Source organism: Dermacentor silvarum, chromosome 10, assembly GCF_013339745.2.
Source record: "Dermacentor silvarum isolate Dsil-2018 chromosome 10, BIME_Dsil_1.4, whole genome shotgun sequence".
Lineage (NCBI taxonomy): Eukaryota > Metazoa > Arthropoda > Arachnida > Ixodida > Ixodidae > Dermacentor > Dermacentor silvarum.
In genome coordinates this window covers 85044438-85064012 of record NC_051163.1, presented here as the reverse complement: position 1 = coordinate 85064012, position 19575 = coordinate 85044438, and the positions used below count along the sequence as shown (strand labels likewise).

The 19575-nt window shown below is 44.4% G+C and overlaps 1 long non-coding RNA gene across 1 annotated transcript; it reads left to right on the top strand.

Annotated features, from left to right (window-relative positions):
• The first annotated feature begins 3659 nt into the window (after positions 1–3659).
• Positions 3660–16484, top strand: LOC125940956 (uncharacterized). Its single transcript, XR_007464117.1, has 3 exons — positions 3660–3733; positions 12530–12566; positions 16282–16484. It is a non-coding gene; the product is annotated as an uncharacterized LOC125940956 (long non-coding RNA).
• Positions 16485–19575: the final 3091 nt, after the last annotated feature.

Here is a 19575-nt window from a genome sequence, read left to right as displayed (position 1 = left end):
GGGAGTCTGCACCCAAGAGAGGCAACTTATACCGGTACCGCACGAGCAAGTTCTTTATGGCGATCGGATCGCGGCAGATTCACAACAGAAGGAATCGTGATAAAAAAATCGGATCTCGATCGGTCTATGTCGCGAGTGAAAGAGCTCCCGTAAGACTCCTGTAATAAATTTCGAATACACATCTGTCACTGTTGTTGAACATCAAATTTCTCGCCACCCGCCGTGGTTGCTTAGTGGCTATGGACTTGGGCTGCTAAGCACGAGGTCGCGGGATGAATCCCGGCCGCGGCGGCCGCTTTTCGATGGGGGTGAAATGTGAAAACACCCGTGTACTTAGGGTGCACGTTAAAGAAACCCAGGTGGTCCAAATATCCGGAGTCCCCCACGGCGGCGTGCCTCATAATCAGATCGTGCTTAAGGCACGTAAAACCTAATAAGCACATGAAGTAGCGCAAATAATAATTTATTCAAAATTCTCGCCACCTCGCTCCAGAAGCACTTCCTCATGCGCGTATTTTTTGGTGCTTGTGCTTCACCTGCCAAAGTGCAGGCCGAGCCTCAATGCCGGCCATCAGTGCTTGATTACTGACGACCTCTATCGCCATTGTGCGGCACGAAACCAGCGGAGACTCCCCGCGTCTCCACAACAACCTGCTTCCAAATCCGCGCCGCAAGTTTACATACCAGCCAGGTGGCGTCATTGCACAGGCTCGCCCTTCCGTGGCGTTCGCTCAAAATGACGCTCAAAATGAAGAACTCTTCCCTCTCTAGACGCTTAGTTGAAGCGCGCACAGTGTTGTTGACGCGGGATGAGTAGCCAGGCCTGTACATCAATCCGCGTGTGGTTGGGCCTTGACAACTTCTGCCCTGTTTTTGTGCGATTAGCTGTCTTAAATGCAACTGGGTTGTCGCTAAAGCACAGTGCTCTATTCATGCTGCAAAATGTGGAGCAGTAGCGAGAAGGCATGTGCTGTAGTTGGCTACCAAATAGTTATCGGCATAATAAGAAATGGAATGAATCTATGCGACCAAGTTCACGGACAGTAGCTACATGAGAACTGCCTGTGTTGCCGGCCCGTGCACGATGCATGGACTTTCCCTGAGGGCATAAAACGTTCACTCATGCGCCAGTGTTGTACTGCTAGCCTCTAATGAAATAACTTTATACCAAACTCTCGGCAAGAGTAGGTATCGCTATATACACATTGACAAAGGGAGTACACGCAACTACACCAACTCACCTTGCAAGCTTACGCCCACTCTATAGTGGACGTATAAAGATAAGCGAGTCAGGCGCACATTTGAATCAATGCGCCAAAGTATGAGTTTTGGCGTCTACACTGACAGCAAACATTTGTTCGAAGCTGAACGTATCATGAAAGACCACAGAAAAGTTAGTGTCCTAGTGATAATACGTCTTTGCTACAAGCTACTACAAAGTACAGAACATCGACGTTCCAAGTCTTGTGTGCAGCAAGAATAAATCTCCCAACTAAGGACGCCCAGCTGCAATTAGGCAAATAATAAACAATCGGATAGTGACCACACCAAGGAGCATTACTGAATCAGAAACATAACAAGCCGTTGCTTCAAAGTGTTTGCAAATAAGCAACAAAGAGCAAAGCACACTGATCGTGATTTAATTCGTAAGCGGAAAGTAAGGATATCATGAAATACATTGCTAGCGCCGCTTTTAGTAGAAACAACGTATATGCTACTTGAGCCGTTTGGACAAAACCCAATGAGCTCAGAAAGCGCCTACATGCCCTCTTAAAATGTGGCCAAATCTTCGTGTCGTTCAGCCATTCACAATCCTTGATATCCAGAGAAATACAAGTTCCCTGACCCACAAAGGGCGTCATGCACATCTATTGTAAACACAGAGGCAACGGAGGCAGCTGAGGTAAATAATGGCCGCGTCACCATGTGACCAAGCATTGCTTTGTAGTATTGGGTTGTTTTTCCATTCGGTGGTTGTTGTATATTCGTTGAATTTAGTCTGATTTGAATTTCTATTGTATTTTCATTGTACTGCGATATATCCCATCGGTGCGATAATAGTGTGTGCAACCAACGTCTACACCGAAATTGCTTGTCATCATTCAGATATAACATTTTGTGAAATACATGTTCACTACCGTACCAAAAAATACTTGTCATCTTTCAGAGTTATCAATTTTTGGCTATATGAACTGTTTAGTAAAAAGAATTGGAATTCTTTAAAGCTAAAGCTAACCAAGCAATAGTGTCCATTGAAGGTTCATTCGTTTTACATATTTTACTTACGCCTCTTGCTCACCATTTTTCCCTCTATAATCATCACACATCGCTTTCATCCTGGTGACACTTCTACGTCGGCATTTTACATTGTCATTACCTATGAAGTGTACTCTCAATTTCATCATAACTTGTGAATGGTGTTGCGCGTAAACACAAACATTGCAAGATAATACAGACTGCACTGTATTAGGGTATATACATGTCACTTACCACTGCACAAGGATTCCGAACAGTTAATTAGGTCTTCACAATTTGCACACGTCATGGGTCTGATTAGCTAGAACCTAAATGAAACGTTTCAAGAAAGCTTCACTTAAGATTGATTATAAATCGATGGGCTGTCGTAACTTTTTTCCATGTTGGTCTCGTTTTAGTTCAGACGTTTCATTATTACAGATGATTTCAAAATAAAAACAAAATGTCACATGGAGATGAAGCTTGACGTCATAGACAGGCTAAGTTTTTGGCCTCTTTGCAGCCATAATACATCGAGGGTAAGGAATACATTTACCCTTTGAAACTCACGACAACTTGCTTGGCCTCGTCAGAACTGAGAGCTGGGGGAATTGGTGTGGTTCCATCTTTAAAAAAACACTGCTCGTTTACGGCCTTTTCGCGCTGTGTTTTGTTAAGCTGGAACTTGCTTGGCGCTCTTGGGCCATCCCTCGCCCTTGCACCCCTAAAAGTTGCACATCATCATCATCATCATCATCATCATCATCATCATCATCATCATCATCATCATCACAGCGTTTGAACAAGGAATGATGCTGCAGTCAACAGTTTCGCAAGGGGACTTGCTATTATTCAACATAGCAGCCGCTTTCCTTGGCAGCGTTTAGGCGGCTCACATGCCCCCACCCAGAGTAGGCGAGTATATTAGCTAGTGGCACAGGACCAGTCCCGTTTCCGATACAAATGATGTGTTAACAGGCATCGTGCGAATGGCATAAAGTGTTATTCCAGTCATTATTTTTCCCATATTAACGGTGAATAATATTCTCCTAATTGCGTCTATGTTTTCTAGAGTAGCTCACATCATATTTACTTCCAATACTGAGCAAATTTAATACCTCGTAGAGAGGCAAGGCTAAGACGAATTCAATTGTTGTTTTTTTCGGCCGATACAAATGTCAATACTGTGTTTGTGCCACCTTTTTCACTTGCTGATGTTAAAAGCAAATGGCAGACGATGTTTAGAGGAGTGTTATCACGAACGTAAAAAGAGATATTTAAACTGAGCGAGTTACAACGGCAGGCTTGAAGATCTCTGTATCACATAAATAGGGTATGAAAAGGCTCAGCGAGACAATGCATCAAAGCTGTGTATTCATTAGGAAACAGTTGTTTCCTTGTGAGATGTAGCTGGGCTCATGGTACGCTCATGTGGCATTCTGCTATCGTTTTCGTCCTTATAGCACGCGCCATTTCTCTTTGCATTTGATGTACAAACGTGAGTACGGCCATATTTAGCTTTGCTCGCTCATCTTATGCCATAAATAGGTTATGAGTATTGCTGATTGGGCCAAGATGAATAGCAACTTAGGACAGCAGTTTTTGGGGGCACGATATTAGTGTCTAAAGCAAGCATAACAAGACGGCGAAATTTAGGAGCCGGTAGAAACGACCAACGAAGATATCAAATTATTCTTGGCATAACACAGCATCCATAAATGGTAACCGGGTGACACAGCAACGTAGTGAAATCTCGCAGGAGGGCAAGCTGTGCATCAAAGGATACAGATCTTGTTGCTGTAATACTAGAATTTGAATGGTCGTGCGTCACCAAGAGAATTATTTTTATATATGTTTATTTGATTACAAATACCGCAGTCCTAATTTGGCTCAAGCAGGAGGTGCAATCAAATAATTAACACAGTACAGGCAACATCAAAACTGAATGAATTAACCTTCAAGTAGAAATGCACAAAATATGATTGTACACAATACATACATAGACAACATAAAATCCAAATATTATGCACGCTACAATAAAATCTATTACAAAAATATAAATGTAATAAATACACTAATAAATTCAATCCCACCAGGATGTACTATTGCACAACTACAAAATAGTGTTATCGATCTGGTAAGCAAAATTATCGGCCACAAGGACACTTACTGACAGAGAGTTCCAGTCATTCACCGTTCCAGAAAAATAGCTATTTTGGTTTGCGATAGCTCGAGCGAAAATGAGGGCTAATGAATATATATGGTTGAGTTTCGCCTTTCTAGTAGAGAGCGGTATTACACAGTCTGCTAAATGTATTGAAACTTTACAAGACAAGATTATTATAAAAACGATATGTGAATGATTTTCTGCATTTTTCTAACGTTCAGTTCAGTTCAGCTTATTGTCCTTAAAGACCTCCGGAGGGGATATTACATAAGGGGTGGGTTTTTCATAAGTTCCGCATCATGTACGCATGATTAGCTACATGCAAAGTGATCAATCACACGCTGTTGGAACAAAGACTGGCAAATTATGCCGATCTTTGGAATGCATTATAAACGTTGGAATGCAGTTTTGTTTCATAAGCTGTGTCGGCGAAACAGGTCATCTGTACTTGGCGCAAATAAACCTACCCACTTTTCGGTGTATTCTACTTGGCCAACATCTTTATCTTTTTAGAATAGGTCCCAAATAATAGAAGCATGTACAAGTACGGAGGTTATATAGACATTAAAAGCTAATATTCTTGTTTCTTAGGTTGAGTAATAGGACAACAAGGTGAAAGCAGGAGAAAACGTTTTAAAAGTGGAATTGCCTTTTTCAAGGCGACGTATGCTCTGCTCGAAGGTATATACACGGTGTTTCATTTTAGGTGCACCAACTTTTTACAAATTGCCTGTGGCAGATACCAAAAATATAATCCTTGATCTGATCTATTCAATCAGGCGGTCATTACTTCCACGAGAAATCAACACGGCTAATTGAATAATTAACATAAGTACGCTAATTACCTTTGATTATTTATTTACGGCACATCTTTCAATCTATGAATTACAGCGCTGAGTTGGAGCGAATTCGCAGGACTGAACCAGTTCCGAGACATTGATTTTGCAATGAGTCCGAAAAAATGCATTGGTGTTCCAGTTACTTTTGTGCTTCAGTGTATAAAACAGACGTTTCCCCGAAAAAATAACTGGAACGCCCGTGCATATCGTCGTGCAATTTGAAAATTATTATCTCGAAACTGGCTCAATCCTGAGAACTTTTTCCAAGTGGATACGCCTTGCGAACTCAGCGGCTCTAATTCGTAGATTGAAAGATATGCCGTAAAATAATTAAAAGGTAAGTAGCGTAATTATGGTAATTATTCCATTAGGTGTTTTTATTTCTCGTGGAAGTAATGGTCGCCTCGTCGAGTAGTTTAGATAGAGGCTTATAATTGTGGTATCTGCCAGAGCCAATTTTTACAAAAATTGGTGCAGCTAGAATGAAACACCCTTTATAGGTAGGTTTCTTCTAAATGGGAGAGAGGGTAAGGCGGGTGCGCGAGGTAACTAGCGAAGGTGTGCTAGCGGCGAGGGTGTAAAATTGATAAGAAAGATAATGCCCTACTGAGCGTCGGTGGAGGAATGTCAGGCAGTGCCGTGTGTCAGCCGGTTGACGTGCCATTGCAACGCAACAGCCGGTCATATCTTGTGCTTGAACTCGACGCACAGCGATGTGGCTCTCCAAGAAATTCCTCGCAATCCGGCCGCAACTGTCCGCTGCCACCATTTTGTACAATGGCGGTGCGGGGCCTTTCAAACGCTGTTAACACCCGAACGGCGGCGCTGCTGTCAAGGCAACATAGTTGATATATGGAAAAGATAAGGGACCAAGTGGCAGCCTAAGTATAGCACACGCCACTTCAAAGTCCTTTTGGGAGATCGGTAGTATTCAAGGGCACGAACGAATGACTTTGCAAAGAATTAGGGCTAAGCACAGAGTCAATAATTATTATGGTTGTATACCCTTAAGAAAATGTGAGATGAGTTTCCCATGAAGCTCTCATGACTTTTGACATTACAGTCAAATCAGTCTCTGATGTGTTTCTTCGGAAATATTCTAATGTTTTCGTAATGTCATTCTAAAGCTTATTGGCCACCATCGTTCTGATGCATACTTGAGTATTTTTCTTGCGAGCATGAAATGCTTTCCTAATGCGCGCTCCAAAGCAGTTTTTGTGTGACTGTGTCATGCCTTCGTAATGAACCTCTACTGAGCTTATGCATTAGATTGGTGGCATTCATAGCGTTCCTATAACAAATCTAGCCACCCTGTGTGGCCACGTTTTTTGATCTGTCCTGATGGTAGTCAGACCTTATTTAAAGATGTTACTTGTGCCTGACCGTCTTTGGTGCTTGGTATATGTATATCAAGCGAAGGTGCAGCACTTTTCCTAACATGTACGAGGGCCAGTACATATGCTGCACATTAGACATCTCTCAACAAATGAGTTGGCAAAAACATTTATTGAACATATACCACGCATCCTTAAACAAAGAAGGAGGTTAAATGAAAGGATTACATAGTATCTGTCTGGTTACGGATCAGGCATTTTCCTTTCATTCAATCTCCCTGCTTTTCATTGAGGAGAGGCTGTTTTTGGGGTGGAGGGTCGTCGTCTTGAAGAGATTGCACTTGTACTCTGCGTGGTGAAAGGACAGAAAATTCACAAAAATAAGCAACGAACCACAGGAATACATACTGTTTCACTTCCTGCGGAACTATTTGGAGATATTTTGGCTAGTTGTGCAAAAAGTTTATGCAATGTCGGTTCACACAAAGTCGTTGAGGAACCACTGCGTAGCCTTTGGGTGCAGTAGTAGCTACAGTTTGCGCAAATTTCTCTTGGCTGTACATGCAACATGGATCAGCTGTACGTGGTGTGTGTACGTGTTGTGAACTACTTTGGTTGTATCGGTTTCCACTCGACAAAGAGCAGCAGCGTCTGTGGATTGCTAGCGGCAATTTTAAAATCTTCTATCTGATCACTTCGCGTGGAAACAAGCATAGGAGTGCTCGTGTACGGGCAGTGCAATGCAACCCCGAGACATTTAAGTGCCAGCCGTAGGTGTGTTTACTGCACCTGCCGTAGTATCCTTGGTGTGTTCAAATGTATTTGGCGTGCTCACTTGGCGCTGTCTATATCCTGGCGTGGCGTCTTTTCTTGGGACCATGATTGTGCCTACTGGTGTGTTTGCAAAATTCTAGCATGCATCAAAATGTATATATGAACAATGTGTGGATCACATTACCTCAGTTTCATGCTGGAGTATATGTATTTACTATGGTAGCAGATTAGTTAATGACTGACAAGTAACTGAGAAAGTTGGTGCGTGTTCATGTTTAACTTTTGATTGCAAGACAACAAAGCACCGAAGGGCGACCAGATGTCCCAAAGCTATCAACATTTATTTTGATGGAAGGATGAAAGAAAATATGTACTGTGTATGTGCACTTATATTGCACAAAAATCCTTTCAGAAGGAGGGCACAAGTTGCAGTACAAGTCTATGAAAGCAAGAAAAAGAGTACTTGCGTAAAAAAATTGAATAAATCAGCACGGAGCGATTGCTATTCCATGTCATTTAGAGACTATTCCTCTTTGTCAGGCAATCGTAATGAGAACTGGCTGACACATTTTGAATTTTTATGCGTTATTCGTCACTGATTTCGTTGGTCAATCAGTTGCCGTAGGTGAACAAAACAGATGAACAATCTAAATCCGGTCACGTCTGCTGGATGTATGCGCCTCGTAGCCAGAAACAGCTTCTGCCATTCGAGTCGTCGCACTCTAAACTATTGAAGCGTGGCTTAGCTACCCTCTGCATCAACAATGCCCTGAATAGAAGCTGCAATCATTCAATGGAGCAAAGTTTTCATCAGCAGATTAAGCGTGTACAGGTGGCCGGCTTTTCTGACACTGTTCTCAAGGCAGTAGCCGAGACAAAACTGAAAAAGTTGAAAAAGCAAACAGAAGGCAGAGCACACAACACTGCCTGTGAGGACCGTAAACGTATGGAAGTCATGCCGTATATCCACAAGGTTTCCCACAATGTGAAAAATGTTGCCACAAGGCAAGGCGTTCGTGTTGTGTTTTCGGCGCCGTGCAAGATGTCGTCTTTGTGCTAGGATTGAAAACCGTAAACCTAAGAGTGCCTGCAGTACCAGCTATAGCTTCACAACTTGCATAAAAAATGTTGTTTATTGCATACCTTTGACGCGTGGTCGCGTGTATATAGGCCAGACGGGGCGTTGCATTAATATCCGCTTAAAAGAACACGAAACGTCTGTCACGTCAGGAGGAGGAGCAAACCTGCCTTCTCATTGCCGATTGTGCGGCTGCGCGCCTGTTTTCGAAGACACACAAATTATCTGCAGGGGAACCACTCGTTACGAACGAGAACTGATTAAAGCGTACCATATCCGAAAACTTCACAATCAGTGTGTTAGTGTTCCCTCGTTATCGCTGTCCAAGCTATCTCTAGATTATTTAGAAAAATGTGGTTACTACGTGTCATTTAGTTTTTTCTTTGATTTTCACGTGGTTTGTACGACGCATGCGCATTCTGGCTTCCCTGCGGACTTCTGTGTGGATGTTTTCATTAAACTTGTTGCTAGTCGCACCGTGTGTCCGTCTACTTCTCTTCTGGTGTTCGCGTCCTGAAGGCTGGGTTTAATCGTTTCCACAAGTATGTACCAACAGGCCCAGCAACAGACTCTTCTCCTTCTACTCGCTCGCCGCGCACTTTCCGTTCGTGTTTCGATCGGTGCCGCGGTGCTCGCTTTGCAAGCTCGTGGTATCTCTTGTTTGCACGGGTAGCAACATGCGCTTTACCTGTGGCACAGCAGGGGTAGCACCGTTGATTTCAATGTATAGCTCCGTTTCCGAGTTGACATTGGCGGCTTCGCCTCGCCCTGTTGGCGCTGGTGCACAGTGAGCACACTACCCTTATATTCTAGTACACTGTACCCGTGGTTGTTGTGGCTCGCCATTTTGACTGCAGGTAGGAGTTCAGAAGGGAATAGGTTTGGCCATTTGTTTATTGTTGGTTATGTCAATGCTCGTTTAGATTGTTCTGCAGATTTTACAGGCGCTGTTGTTTCGCGTATTGTAGCCTCACTTAATTCACGTGTTAGGCCACTCACTTGCACCTTAGAATTGCACAGGCAGGACAGCATAAGGTATTTAGATTTCCGGGTGTTGTGTTGTTGTTTTAGATCATCACGGATGTTGTATGTATGCGCCAAAAGCCGACACCCCCGCCTCCCCCCCCCCCTTTACCATACAGCGCAGCGCACTCTAAGCTTACAAAAAGAAATATAGGGCATTCTTGCACGTCGAGCGCTCTCTGTAAGTCATGCGATCATTCCATGTTAAAAAGCCTTCAAACACTAGTCGCACGCTTGAAAGTGGTGGGTTATCCAAGGCACGTTTTAGTCTCAGTTGCTTAAGGCCTGTATCGCAGAAGAAAGCCTGAATCGTGCATGAGCGACGAACACAGAGCGGAAGCCAAGAGAAAGAAAAATAAAGGAAGATACAAAGATAGTAACATGGGTTGCTTTCTGTCTGCCCACACGTTCTACCTGCGTCGTTGGGGTCTGCTATCGCCCACTTGATTCATCTCACGAATTTCCGGATCATCTATACGAGTCTTTAGGTTTTGTTCAAAACAAGTACCCGACATCACCAATATTTCTTGCGAGTGATTTCAACTATCCTAATATTGAGTGGCATTCATGCAGACCTCTGGATGGCCCAAGAAAACATGGATATCAATATTTTCTTGACGTGCTCTCGTCGTTCGATTTCCATCAAATAGTTTCTGTTCCCACTCGTGGTGATTCACTTTTAGACCTCATACTGACCATAGAAGGAAATAATGTCTCGGTAAATGTATTAAATTGGAAACGATTGGAAAGAAGCTCGCGTAATTTCCCATATTTAAATATGGCGAATCGTCTAACCCATCAAATTACAGGCCAATTCCTTTACCCCGTACATGTTGCAAAACTTCTCGAACACATCATTTCGAAAAGTCAGCTGTAATGAAGTTTCTCACAGAACATAACTTTTAACAGCGAAGCTCTTTAAGCCAGCCGTAATTTGTGGTGCGTAGCCGTGGTAGCCATGGCAACCAGGAAGAGAAGGAGGAGGAGACCGCGTGCATAAGCACGCTCGCCAGCTTCTTGCCCTCCCTACCCCTGCCTCTCTTCTCTCCGCGGCGCGCTGAGCCAACGCCACCTAGACAGCACAAGGCCTTTTCACTCCTATCCATGACGTCATGCTACATTTGCCGAAATTCCCATTGCCAAGCCTAGTGTGAAGAAAGCGGTGACGTCTAAATCACCGCTGCTCGCTCGGGAGCATCCATCCCCATTAGATCCTATGGCAGTCGGGGCCAGGTAGCATGACGTCATGGAGCGGAGTGAACAGGCCTTGTGCTATCTAGGTGGCCAGGAGAAATGAAAAAGGCGAAAGCTTGCACTAGGCCGCGCAAAGCTCAATACACAGCGAAGCTGGCCCTTTGATATCGAGCGGCTAGCCTCCAACGCGTTTGGTGTCGGCAAGCAGCAGCGTTCTTGGCACTGTGTCAACCTTGGTTAGCCTGCCTGAGTTTGTGGCATGCCAGGAGCGCTGTCGCTGGTAGGCGCCCACGCGTCCAGCGCTAGTCACGCGAAATGTCGCGAAAGGGAAGGTACCTCCGAAAATGATCGCTCGAGAATACCTTCCTACATGCGTAGTTAAGATAAACCAAGTTAAGACGTACCTACCAGCAACCAAGTTCATACCTAGCAGTAGAAGACAGTAAGCTTCACTGTGCCTAACCTTTGCACGACCGAGTGCAAACTTGACAGATTTTTTTCTAATATCCATCAGCACAGATTTTTACATGATTCATCTTCCGAAACACAGCTCTTTGAATTATTTATTGACTTGCATCCCTCCATTCACTCTTTGCAACAAATTGATGCGATATTTGTGGACTTCCCGAAGGCTATTGACAAGGTTCCTCACTTGTGGCTTATTCATAAAGTGGCATACCTGAACATAAATGGGAGAATAATTAGGTGGATTACCAACTTTTTAACTAAACGGTTGCAATCAGGTTTCGTTAATACTAGTCTTCTCCGTTAATACACGTCAAATCAGGAGTACCGCAGAATTCCGTGCTCGCACCTATTTTGTGTTTAGTATATATTAATGATATTAGTAATGACATGCGTTACATAGTATGACTATTTGCTGACGGTTGCTTGATCTGCAAATTATTAACCATAAGGATACCTGTTACCCTCAGTCTGACTTGGATAATCTCAGTAAATGGTGTAATAAGTGGCAAATGGAAATCAACATTAATAAAACAAAAGCTATCTAATTCCGGACTACTGCTAAACTTGTGTTATGCGAGAACATAATAAACAACGCGCCCATAAACTCTGTATCCCCAATTAAATATCCGGGTGCTCAGTTGTCTTCAGAAATGTCATGGAACACTCATATAGACGCGATTGTTAGTCAAGCATCCAGATAAGTTGGCTTTATAAGGCGCAATTTGCACTCAGATAACGTGGAGACCAAGCTTCATGCTTAAACCACCTTAGTGCGCTCTGAAATCGAATACGCCTCCTTAATTTGGAATCCACACCAGGCCTACCTTAAACACAAACTGGAGCCTCTGCGAAATAAGGCTGCTCACTTCATTACAAGAAACTACTCACGTACATCAAGCGTTACGGAGATGAAATCTTAAATAGTTCTAGCTCCTCTCGAAAAACTCAGGATACTGACACTACTGTCTTTCTTTCATAAGCGTTGGCACAATAAATCGTCCCACACTGCTCTAAATATCAGGACAGCACACCATGTGTCTTCGCGGCTTGATGACCAACTTAATATCGAACCTATCTTCGCCCGCACTAATCTGTTTTTCCACTCACCTCTCCTCCTCGCTATCCGTAAATGGAATCTGCTTCCTGATGACATCGCATGCATAGTAAACCATGATTCATTTGTAAATGGTTGAAAGTTTGAAAGTTATTTCTAGAAATCTGAAGTAACAGCTATCAGTAATCCTTGCCCCCTCATCGCTCAAAAAAGGGGAGGGAAAGAAAAAAATGGAAAGAAAAATTGAAAGATGAAAAATAAATTTCAGCCTCGTACTCCTTCCTGTTATGTTCCAAATGTTCTGATTTATTCTGTTTTTCTTTTATGTTAAGTGTTTATACTAAAAATGTTTTTCTTATTTAGGGCTGTTTTGTCAGATACATGTATGCCGCTCATTTTGGTAAGTGTTTGAAGTATTTCAAGAACCTTGAACCTTGTGAATACTAAACTGCTTTTTTTTCTCTCACTCACTTTATATACTCTGTAATAAGTCATTGTTTTTGCGCTTATTTGTGTTTAAGGATTCCCGTTCTTCTAAATCATATTTTCTTGTTTATTTATGTATTTTGTGTATTTTGTGCCCCATTCATTGTAGTCGCCCCTATGTAATGCCGTCTGGGCTTTAGGGTGCCTGATTTAAAAAAATAAGTTAGCAGTGAATCCGACTTGCATCAAGTTTCTCACAATCTTAAGAAGGTAGCGCAACGTTCTGGCCTCAAAGTGTTGTTCACGGCGCCAAATAAGCTTCTGAGTTGGTGCAAGCTCAACTGTTCCAAGAAAACGGGCAAACCAGACTACACCATCAAGCAGAAAGATCTGTACGTCTCCTGCAAAAGGGGGCGTTGTTTACAAAATTCCGCTCTCTTGTGGAAGACACTGCATTGGTCACGCCGGCCGGTGCTTAAATGTGCGTCTGCAAGAGCACAGCAAAAAAGTCGGCAACATTGCCACAGACGGCCAACTGGCTGCCCATTGTAAAACAATGTGACGCGCAGCCACCTTGCCGTCCTCTTTTCAATCAGACTGTTGTCGTGTAACGCCATCGCAACAGATTGACCACAGAAATTGTTGAAGCTACCGAAATGGCACGTGCAGAAGATTGCGTCAGTTGGCAGTCAGTAGCTTGATCAAAGAAACAGCTTGCATTCTTGACATAGACGGCACGTGGCAGTTTTCTCTCTGTAGATCTTCTTTCTCTTTATAGATTCAGGTGGGTGTATATGTTTGCTCAGTATCTGTATTAACCTTTGTTAAAAGTTATCACTTGTCCGACTGGTCCGTAGTCCTTACTGCTCGATGTTAGTTGTGTAACGAGGAAGGAGTTACGTGTCGCCTCGATGGATATCCGTCAAGTTGTTTACAATGATATTCATATGGTGTTGGTAATGCACAATGAAATAATCTATTCTTACTTTATGAAAACATTACACCAACCTCAAATTATTTAGCAGATTCAATACAATTTAAATAATATATTTCTCCGTCGCGCCTGCTGTACTTTTTTTTTTTTTGACGTGACGGTGACGCGACGGAGTGCTTCACGGCTGTGTGAATGAAGCCTTAAACTTACGACCTGTCTATCGGCCACTTATTAAGATTAAATGAATAGGCCCACTCTAGAATCATTCAGCCGGAGCTTGGGTGATGGACTACAGCGATAACACACGATTCTACGAAGCTCCATGATTCTTGATGGTCCACAGAGTAAGCGAGAGACTAGCGATAATACGTCTTTGCTAAAAGCTGCAGAAGTAGGCAACATCCGCTTTCCAAGCCTTGTCCTCTGCACCAACAAATGCATCTCCACCAAACACATGCGCGAGCAATTAGGCAGAAAAGAAACAACCAGATAGGGACCGCATCGAAGCAAGTAGGTTACTGAGTGAGAAACATAACAAGCCGATGCTTCAGAGTGATAGGGAAATAAATAATGAAAAGGAAAAGACACTGATCCTGATTTAGTCCAGAAGGGATATGTTTAGACAGTTTCGAACACCATTTTAGCTCAGCTTCAATCTACAAGCACCATATACGCCGATTACGCCGTTTGGAGAAGGCGTGATGAGCTTTGAAAACGTTTACATGTCCTCTAGAGCTGTTTCCAGAGCTCCGTGTCGTCTGCTCAGTCACCATTTATGATATTCACCCAAACAAATTTTGCTGAGCCGCACCAGCGTCATGTTCATGAATTGTAAACACAGGCACAAGAGAGGCAGCAGAGATAAGCAAAGTACGCATCCCCATGTGACGGCGCCCACAAGATCGCCTTGAAATAATCTATAAAAGACGGCACCACGAGCTAAAATTCAGCTTCAGTACAACCTTATTGCGTCTGTGTCGCTCTCCGTCACGAGGCTTGTAGAGCTGACCGCTCCCTAGAGATGTAATTCAATGTTTTTTAACTCGTTACATCGATCATCTCGAGTCTCTGCCCAGGCCCCACCCTGCTGCTGGCCAAACTCTTGACCGCTAGGCCCACGCTACATCTAGAGCCCTTGGTTGCCGTTTTGCAGCGAATATGTTTATGGCTAGGGTTCGTGCATTTTTTGTCTCCGTCAACAAGAAATATCACCAATGAATCGAGCAACCTCGTCTTCTTCCACACTGGCTCCGTTGTCGCCGATCATTCCCGCGTAGAAATCCATTTGTTTTCTGTCGTCTTCATGGGGAGGCCGCGTTCAAAAAATTCAGGTAGCTTCCACTGGTGGCGCAAGGCCAAAGACACAGCGGAGCTGATGGGTTCCTAGCTGGTCCCAACTATACGAAGTGATGTATATCGCGGGTAAGTTAAATGAAGTTATGGGGTTTGACGTGCCGAAACCACGATTTGATTATGAGGCACGCGTAGTGGGCAGTTCCGAAATAATTTCGACCACCTGGGGTTCTTTAATGCGCACCTAAATCTAAGTACACGGGTGTTTTCGCATTTAGCCCCGACCGAAATGCTGCCGTCGTGGCCGGGATTCGATCCCGCGACCTCGTGCTTAAGAGTCCAACACCTTAGCCTAAGCAACACGGCGGGTGATCTCGCTGTGTCCCGTTTATATTTGCGCCTTCAAAAATGTTTCATAATACCGCTATATGTGAATGCCAGTGCTGAATTAGTTCTGGTTGTTTAGAGAAAGAAATATCTTGGGGAATAATTCCTTTTCGGCTTTAACACGGCTCATCGCCGCCTGATAAGTGGCACTGTATACGTACATTTTCTTTTTGTTCAATGATGGTATCTGCCTTGTTATAGTTTGGAAGTGGCAGCCATGCCTCTGATGCTTGTGCACAGGTGACTCAGCAGCGGATGCTGCAAGGCAGTAGTTACATGCGTTTACCTTTAACGCTTGAATTTGAACCGCCCACATTGGTTTTGCTAGGCAACTGCAACCGGGTAATCTTCGTGTGTGACAAAGCTGGACTGCAAGCTCATCAATGGGCTTCAACTGCGAAACGGTGGCGGCGGCTGCGCTGACTCTAACCGGAAACAATTAGCAGACGGTGCATCCCAGAAATCCTCGCTCTTTTACGGGTCATAAATTGTGTGATTACCCTGAACCTAAGTGCCATAGAAAATTTGGGACGTGCAAGAAAACGCAGCCAACAAATGGATGGGACACCGTGAACTAAGGCGTAAGTTATAGGATAGCCACCGATTTTGACGCGTCGTAGGCACCAAAATTAGAAGCAGCGGCCTCTACTTCATTAGGCACAATGTTGTGGGCACGCCCCGTTGTGTCGCAGCTTTCGCAGTGCAAGACATTGACAGAGGACCGGAAGCACCACGATGGGAATCAAAGACAATTTTTGAATGACAATAAATCCACTTCCTCTGAACGCATCGAATCACGTATTGCTGCAAAATATTTCTGAAGTAGTCTATTTTAACTATATATGTAGCTCTCGACTTCGATTAAAACTGATTCAGGGCCATTTTAAAGAAATACTCAAAACACAAAGACACTGGCGTCATCGTATGAAGCAGGATTTAAATAGTCACGACTATTTTATTTTAATTCTAAATTTGAAAAACTCAATCGAACCTACTAATAACAGCTTAATCCCCGGTGAGGGTATAAATTATCGAAGTATTGTGACCTGTGCTTACTCTTTTTCATTTTTTTCAGAGCAGATGTCTTGCAAAATATTGCTTATGGTTATATTATGCATCCTGGTTGAGCTTCCGACATATGAAGGACAAAGCGCCTGGGAAGGAATAGACCCAAACAGGTTCCCACATCTCTTTGACCTAGTCATGCAGGGAGTGGTGTCTAACCCAGTAAACATTAGCAACACTAGCGGCTATCCTCTTGATTTGGAGTTCGGGCAAATGCAAGTGAGTATATAACGAAGCAATGTTATCACTGCGACACCTAAGTGAGGCTTGGCTTCCTAGATTGAGTACAAAGCTTTGTCCAAGAAAGTCACACAGTGAACACTGAGTTCTGATCAAATGTAGCCATATTTAAAGACCAATAATATATAAGGTTCTCGAGCTTTTTTTGTTAACCTCAAAGTTTGTGCCCCATATCTTAGCACCGGTAGAATGCAATGATTGTACTTTTTTCTTTTCAACGACGATAAACTTAGCATTGCATATAGCGCTAGTCAAACATTCTGACTGGTATTTTTTGCAGTGCATGAACGAACCCTGTTACTCACACAAAGAGCGATGGAACGAAATATGTTAGGCCTAACGTTAAGAGACAGGAAGAGAGCGGTGCGGACCAGAGAGCAAACGGGGATAGCCGATATTCTAATTGACAATAAGAGAAAAGGTGGAGCTGGGCAGGCCATGTAATGCGTAGGATGGATAACCGGTTGATCATTAGACTTACAGAATGGATACCAATAATAGGGAAGCGCACTCGAGGACGGCAGAAACTAGATGGGGCGATGAAGTTAGGAAAGTTGCAGGTGCAAGCACAACACAGGCGTAAGCGGAGATCGCAGGGAGAGGCCTTCGTGTTGCGGGGGACAGAAATATAGGCTGATGATGAATGTATAAGGTAAATATAAGACTTTCTACCCTCTGGAGGCGTATGTTCAACTATTGCAGTGGCCTATTCCTTCTGTGTCGCTTGGAGCCACACTAAGGCGGCAACAAACAGGCGCTCAAAGTAATTCATATAAAGATTATTGGAAATCCCTTAACACTCATGGGCAGTGATCCATCGTCAACTTCAGATTTAGCTATCCACGCCTCTAAATTATGCAGTGTCGAATCGAACGAGTTAATATTTGAAAAAGAAAGGGATGCGCTTAAGACCAACAATCACTCTGGCAATGTTCGCTGGGACATCTTAGGTTACAGCAAACGGATGTAGATGTCCTCGGGAATCATGGTGGGTTGTACTAATTGCCAAGCAGAATCTCGCACAGTGGTTCCAAATCATTTCATTTGCGTTAATGAGCTAACCCCACTGCTCAGTTCATATATGTAGACGCTTGCAGAGTAATACTGTTCGACCAGTTCGCTTCCAGTTCGTTTGCGAAGGCATTTATTGAAAACCTGAGTATATAGCCTAGCAGTTCAACACAACAATATCCTTCAACTCAGAAACCTGCAGGTGATGACACTTTAGTAGTGGACAGAAATTGGTCGTAGTTCCCAGGAATACGTTGCTACCACCTCAGTGACCGTGAATACTTTTGTACCGAAGCACTGGAATAAAGCTCATCCCTGTAAATTTAGCATATTGCCATGATAAACTTAGAACTGCATGCAGTGCCAGTGAAACTTTCGAGTAGTATCTTTTGCAGTGCTTTGACGAGCCCTGCTACAGGCATACTTCAGAAAGGTAACTGTGCCATTGTATCTTAGTTGTTGTCCACACCAAGTAAAAACCAAGTGAAGCACTGGAATATTGGGCGCCTAACGCAATTAGACAGTTTATATAGTTTTTTTTGGAAAGCTCTTCTAGACGCGCGTCTTTTCTTTTTGGTATCCTATGTAGATGGTGTCAATTTATCCAGCACTACTTTCAACCGTGTTAAGGCAACAAGCTTAATATTGACACGCGTGCTCTACAGGCAGACGACGACGACGATGGGGGCATTAGCGGACTCCGTCTAGTGGGTCAATGGGATTATTAGAGAAAGAAGACGTGTGTCTGTTCTGTTTTGTTTGAACAGGTCGCCCTGTGCTGTTCCTGAAGAACGTCTCCCTGTCTTCTGTTCGCGTTGTATCGCGACACTGGTGGAAGTGCTGGGTATTGACAGTGCCTGATGCCCCGGACTCCTTCTGGGAGTCGTTCATCTAGCCCGGACGCATTGTCACCAGTTACGACACCCGTGCATCACTTCAGTCGTCGACTGCTAGGCCTTGCCCCGGAGTTCTCCCCTCTTCAACCACCTCACAGGAGATCCACACATCGGGCAATGGCCGAAACCAGCGCACCGCTAGCACCCCAAAGCAGCGGGTCTCCCAGCCCGCAACAGGTAACCGTTCTTCATCCGCTGGTCCCCGATCGCTATCGCGGTGCAGCCTTCGAAGACATTGAAGACTGGCTTGACAAGTATGACCGCGTCGCACAGATTAACCAGTGGACAGAGCAGCAGAAGCTCTCTTACGTCTATTTCGCCCTTGACGACAGTGGCCGTACTTGGTACGAGAACCGCGAAGCTGGCCTAACGACATGGAATGACTTTCGGCAGAAAATCACAGATACATTTGCAAGTGCCGACCGACGCGACCGCGCCCAGCAATTGATGGAGCTACGGGTGCAACAACCCAATGAGTCGGTCACAATGTTTGCCGAAGACATGGCCCGTCTCTTTCGTAGAGCCGACCCGAACATGACCGAGGATAGAAAGCTGCGCTACCTCATGCGAGGTGTAAAAGAGCAGTTGTTCGCGGGGCTTGTGCGAAATCCTCCAGTCACCGTCGCTGATTTTATCAAAGAGGCTGCGGCTATTGAGCGCGCTCTTCATCAACGGTGCAGGCAGTACGATCGACTGTCCAACAGCACCGCAATCAATGCCGCCGCATTGACTCCACAGTATCAGAGCTCCTTGCGGGAAATGATCAGAGAGGTCGTCAGAGAAGAACTTCACAGAATTATGACACCGACAGTGGATAGACCCGTCGCGTCAATCGCCGAAGTGGTTCGCGACGAAATCAGGCAGGCGTTCCCGGCTGCCGATCTTCAAGAACAACAGCGTCCCATGAGTTACGCCGCCGCCGTCCGATGTCCCCCACCCGCTACAGCCACACCGCCGTACCACCAGCCTCCGACAGCCGCTCCTTGGTCACCGCCACAAGAGGAGGCTTTAAGGCGCGCACCCGTGATGCCGATGCAGTCATACCGCCAGCCGTCATTCGCCGCGCCGTGGACCACGCCGCAAAATGACCCTACGAGACGGCCACAATATCGGAGATCCGACGCGTGGCGCACCGCCGATAACCGTCCTCTCTGTTT